Source organism: Typopeltis vanoorti, chromosome 15, assembly GCF_054136105.1.
Source record: "Typopeltis vanoorti isolate ZY-2024b chromosome 15, IOZ_Tvanoo_1.0, whole genome shotgun sequence".
Lineage (NCBI taxonomy): Eukaryota > Metazoa > Arthropoda > Arachnida > Uropygi > Thelyphonidae > Typopeltis > Typopeltis vanoorti.
In genome coordinates, this window is record NC_143563.1 from 108,692,316 (window position 1) to 108,698,315 (window position 6,000).

The following is a 6,000-nucleotide window of genomic DNA, read 5'->3' on the forward strand; positions in this document are numbered from 1 at the left end:
GAAAGCTAGCAATGTCAAGTTCTTTCCTAATATCCTCATTTTAAATATGATACTACCTACTACCATTGATGCCATCTGTTCACTTGCCTAATCTCTGAACGCTGATATCAGTGGACTTTTCCTCAAGAATAAAATGATCAGAGATAGCTTTGCAGTCTTTGATCAAGTGTTTTATTCATAACCCAGCTATCAGATCTTCAAATTAAATATGATTAATAGTCTTGTATAAGGCTTGTTTTGGTTTTGACTAATTTCTCTTATTCCATATAAATTTATTCAGTTGACTTCCTCATACCAGTTTTGCTAATTCTGTGGCCTATTTCCATATTTAAGTTTCCATCTTCACTAAAAAGTATTCTTAAATAGCCAAAACATGTTTATTTGTTTTACAGGTTCTCCATTCAGGATGCAGTCAATGGTTTCAATATTTTTGCCCATTTTCATCATCTTTGTCTTTTTATTGCTGATTTTCATACCAAATTTATTATTCAATTTATTCAGGGAATCCTGCAGTATTGGATTTACTTAGAAGTATAACATAAAGTGCATAAAGTTAAATCAGTTACAACCATGATTAACATCTCAAGTTTTGATATCAGGTTTAATACAAGATCCCAAGAAATTATATTCTTGGTTTAATCCAAGTGTAAGCAAACAAAGTTTGTGCCTGAAGTATTTTCAGGATAGGACAACTTGTATATAGAAGCTAGTGACTTCACACATCACTTGCCGTAGTATCCCATAATGGACATGTATAATACTATGCATTATGGGAAGGGTTACTACCCAGAGTGGTTTCAACCATTATTAAGTCTCATCAGTGGGAACAAGATCCAGAGTTGATACCAAGGTTGAAGTAATGCATAAGTAATATTTCCATATACGAGTAGTCAAAAGTTGTCACACCTTATTATGAAAGTTCTCTGGATTAGAGAATACCACTTTTCTTCATAATGCCATCCATATAGATGATGAATAACAGTGGAGGTAATGTGCACACTTGTCTCACATCTGATTTAACATCAAACCTTCAATTCTAACTGCTGACTTATAATGTTCCATTTACATCATATAACTAGTGTTTTGAACAGCTTTTTTCTTGGCACTTGGGGACTTAAATGTTCACAACTCAAATTGAACTGACTAAGCTTAAAGAGAGATGTAAAAAATTATTTGCTATTAATAATGAGCTAACAACACAAATTGTCCATTAACCCACCAGAATACTGGATAATCTTTCAAACACCATGGACATCCTAATAAATATTAGGTGGTTCATGGTGTTTGAAAAGGTCTATTAGCCTTTGTGAAAGGTATATTATAAGTCAAATCTCCTCTTAGTATATATAATTTAGACCATAACTTTGTCCATCTTTTCTTAGAGAAGGAAACATGGACAAAGACATGTAAAGGCGAAACATTCCCCCCACCACCACCACCATCCTACCTCATATACTTTGGCATTACATCAGTACTAAATGGAATAACATCTATGATTTCTACTCTTCCTTTCTATGGTCTACTTTCTGTTTACTCTCAAAACTTCCTTGCTAGTATTACATTCATTCATTCCACTCATAATTTCAACTGTTATGAGTGGAATGAAGTAGCTGTATTACTTCACAATAGTTATATACACCAGATCTATCAAGCCGGTGTATATAACATAATGTATGGTGCTACCAGTACATTGGATGAGGAGATCAAGTTGCATAAAAAGGAGGTTCTAACGCTGTTGCATACCCTGGAAAGAATTCGGCAATAGGGACAGATGGGATATCAGCACATATGCTAAAGGAATGTTCATTCAAACTGGCTGGTCCCATCACTTGTTTGTATAATTTGAGTTTTTGGCTCAGGAATGATCTCACAGGAATTAAAAGAATGTATGATAATTCCATTGGACAAGGTGGTGCAAAGATTAATGTGTATAATTATCGACCTATCAGTATCTCTGGAGTGATTGTGAAAATTTTAGAGAAGTTGATAAGAGCTCAGATACAGAATTGGGTGAGCAAAGAAGCTATGCGGTGTAAGGAACAGTATTGGAAAAGGGAAGTCATGTCTGAGCAATTTGCTCATATTTTATAATAATGTTATGGCTGAGTTGGATAAAGGGAATGGATACACTATAATACTGTTGGACTTTGCTAAGGCATGCAATAGAATACCACAATATGAAAGACTATTACATAAACTGGAGAATATGGGATTGGATTATAAACTGTTGGCTTAGATAAGTGAGTGGCTGATGAGCAGGTATCACAAAGTGGTATATGGGGGGGAGTCAATCTTCCAGATTTAAGGTGAGCAGTGGTGTCTGTATATCAGTGCTGTTGGAAAGGGTTTGGCAGGAGATCTTCAATTATTTGCTGATGCAAAGATAAGTAGAGCAATGAGATGCTACTAACATACAGCATTTACGGGATGATTTGAATAAGCTGGAAGTGTGGGCAAATGTCAATGGCTATCAATTAAATATTATGAAGTGTAAAGTTTGGTATGATGTGATAATACAATGGCATGTTATATTGGAGGATTTATACTTGGAGTAACTGATGAAGTTACAGTGGACAGGAATTTGAAATTCAAGGGTCACATAATAAAAATTGCAAATACAAAGAGGATAATTGCGATGTTGAAACAAGCATTGATTAGTAAGGATATGAATGTCATTTTGCTTCTTTGTAAGGCCTTGATATGATTGTTGTTGAGGTTATAGCCTTAAATCAGAAATAACAACAGAAAATGATTTGCATGCTTAAGGCATGCAAGTTCTGGATGTTTAAACAGGTCGATATGGACAGGACTTGAAAAATGCACTCATCTGCTCATCCATGACAAGCAACAATTTTTAGTTGATGAGTAAGAAATAAGAGGCGTTTCAGTTTAATCATTGTTTATTGTTATCTCTTTGCCCAATCCACCTGTTTGGCAGATTTTTGTGAAGATGGGCCCTCACATCATGATGGTAGTGAGGAGGTGCTCCATCTTGTTGGAAATAAAACTCATCTCAAACTTCTCTTGGATGCATGGCATGATGGATCCCTGCCGCAAGTTCAAATAAGCAACACCAGTGACAGTGTTTCAAAAAATAATGGTCCAGTTAAGCCCAATGCTGACCGCACTATAACCACTGGTAAGTTCACAGGGTGCCCCACTGTAACATACAGGTTTTCAGTTGCCTAGTAGCTGTAATTGTGGAGATTAATTGAGCCATTTAACTTAAATGTGGCCTCATCAGTCCAGACAATCTTGTTTGAAAACTGTGAGTCCTCTGCACATTTTGCTGGGTACCACTCACAAAGTTCAACTCTCCAGTCAGGATCATCTTCATTGAGGGCATGGACTAATTGTTGGAATAAAACTTTTCCAGCGGGCATGCTTCAAAATGCAATGAACGTTCAATTTTGAGCATTCATTGCATTTTGAAGCACAATGAATGTGCAATTTTGTAATTCCTGTCTCACAAAACGTTTGCCAAACAGATTTTTTGGTTGGCAGTAAGTTTCCAGCTGCTCATTTTCTCTTGTGAATGCCCGTGGTCTTCCAGAACACTGCTTGTGGATGTCTTGAACATCCACAAGCAGTGTTCTGGAAGACCACGTTGAAGAATTCCATCTGCTTCAAACTTATCTCTAATTTGAGCAATGGTGAGTTGCATTGGTGGATCTCTTTTAAACTGCCTTTGCACGTCACTTATTGTGTTTTTGCACTTCCAGTAGCCAAAGGATAAATTTAATTTCCTCAAAGCTTAGTCTCATTTCTGACATTATTTCAAATCAGTTACGCCTAAAAAGAACAAAAATTTAGTGAATTACGGGCTGTAAAAGTGTGTATTTTAGGACATTCTGTATTACAATAATTAGAAGTTATGCATTTGTGGTCAGCATATTTTCTGATGTTACAGATGAAATTATTTATTTATTTATTTTTAATGTTTTTTAAAAAGAACAATAACCAAGGTGTTTTTAATTTTGTTTCAGCTACTGATAATATTGTCAGTTCAAGTCCCGCAGATTTGATTCTTCACATGACAGTCCAGTTGTGGGGAGTGAATGTGAAGTTTTCCACTTCATGTTCTGGAACGTGATGATGGCTTCTGACACTGGCGTGTATATGGTTCCTGCTTTGATCAGTTACTAAAGGTCTGCAAGTGCCCACCAGACAAAATCTGCTTTTGTGTATTCTGTACTGTGATATCTTCCAACCACAGGGGTAAAACACTAGACTGTTTAATATGTCAAAAGAGATAACGAAAACAAAATATTAGATTTGTACAGTTTTTTAAGTTGTATTGAGTTTTGTATCGTTATTTGAAACAAGAGGGGGGGAGGGAGAGACTGAATCATGAGCTTCATAAATGTTTATCATAATATATATATATTGTAAATTTAAATAAAAACTGCTTGCATCTCTTTCATAACCAGCATATTTACTTACAGAACTGAAATCTAATTACAGAAAATGACCTGCAAATTGCTACTGCATAGTTTCATAAATTTTTCATAAATCTGTATATTATAGTGTCTGTAAGAAACATTAATTTTCAATGGAATAAGGCAGCCAGCAACCCTTATTTTTAACTGTTAGTTTTTTGAAAGTGATATTTTATATCTGAAATTCACAAATCCTAAAAAAAAAAAAGAACAGGTGGCAAATCTTTATTTCCATAGCAGTGTATACATATATATATATGTATGTATATATGTGTGCGTGAATATATATGTGTGTGTGTGTGTGTGTATGTATATATATATATCTGTGTGTGTGTGTATGCACGCATGCATGTGTATATATATGTATGTATATGTATTGTACATATTCGAGACCAAATTTTATTATTATTATCGCTGACATAAATTTTAAATGCGCCAGGCTCCTATAAAAAGTCAAGTTCTAATTGACTGCTGCACATGTTGTAAATTAAACACCCAATAACTGAGGGGCTCATGAGAACTGTGCAAGTGTGTACATATTTTCTTTAATGTATACTGTTTAAAAGAGAACAAGATAAAATAAAAGACTGAAATTTGGTGTTTAAGTTTCACAGTTTTATTTTCTAATTTCCTGTTCATATGGATAACAGTTTTAATAATGTTGATAATATGAGAAACATTTTCACAAGAAACATTTAAAATTACTCATTTCAAATAATAAATATATAAGATAATACACAGAAGCAGCAGTTATTGACATAGAATGTTCCAAAAAAGATCCATTGCATAGATATTTTAATTGCGATATAATCTTTCTAAAGGAGAATAATGTGGACATTTTCTCTTTCTATTGAGTTGATGCAAAATTAACGACCGTTTTTATTAGTGCCCTTCGAATCTTTCTAATTTAGCATTTTGTCTCAATATTTTTTCAGAATAATATCCCTTCCTTTTAATAAGAATGTGTGTCGTTAATCATGTTCATATTCGTCATATCATGCTGTATCGCTTAAAGAAAGGTCACACTGCTGCTTAAGCATTTTGCGATCTCAACGAACTCTGGTAAAGGAACAGTCAGTGAAAGACAAGTCCAAAGATGGTTCAATCGTTTCAAATCTGGCAACACAAGCTTAGAAGATGAGGAAGGAAGAGGTCATCCATCTGATTTTGATGATCAAGCTCTTTTGCAAGCTGTCAGGAATATCCTATTCCTGACAGAAATGGAAAAAAGCAGCACAACATTAACAGCGACGCCTATCTTGCTCAACATGGTGAAACACGAAGAACCACAATGTGTTTCACCATGACAACGCCAGGCCCCATGTCGAACACCAAGTAATCCATTCTATCAACGACAAAGGATGGGAACTGCTTGAGCACCCACCATATTCACCCACTGAAGCTCCTACAGACTACCATGTCAATCGTTCGATCAAAAATTTTCAAGACAGGCAAAGTCTACAATGATTTGGACGATCTTGTTGCTGACGTCATAGCTTGGATTGCATCCAAGGATCGTCACTTTTTTGCACGTGGAATTGATCATTTGCCAAGCAAATGG

The 6,000-nt window shown here is 35.1% G+C and overlaps 1 protein-coding gene across 2 annotated transcripts in view; it reads left to right on the plus strand.

Moving 5' to 3' along the window:
- The window catches only part of Cdc27 (cell division cycle protein 27), a 392,586-nt gene extending 387,549 nt beyond the window's left edge, over positions 1–5,037 (plus strand). For both annotated transcript variants that reach the window (XM_090405839.1, XM_090405840.1), the window contains one exon: positions 3,987–5,037. The gene's annotated coding sequence lies outside the window, so the exon portion shown is untranslated. The remainder of the gene's footprint in view (positions 1–3,986) is intronic.
- Positions 5,038–6,000: the final 963 nt, after the last annotated feature.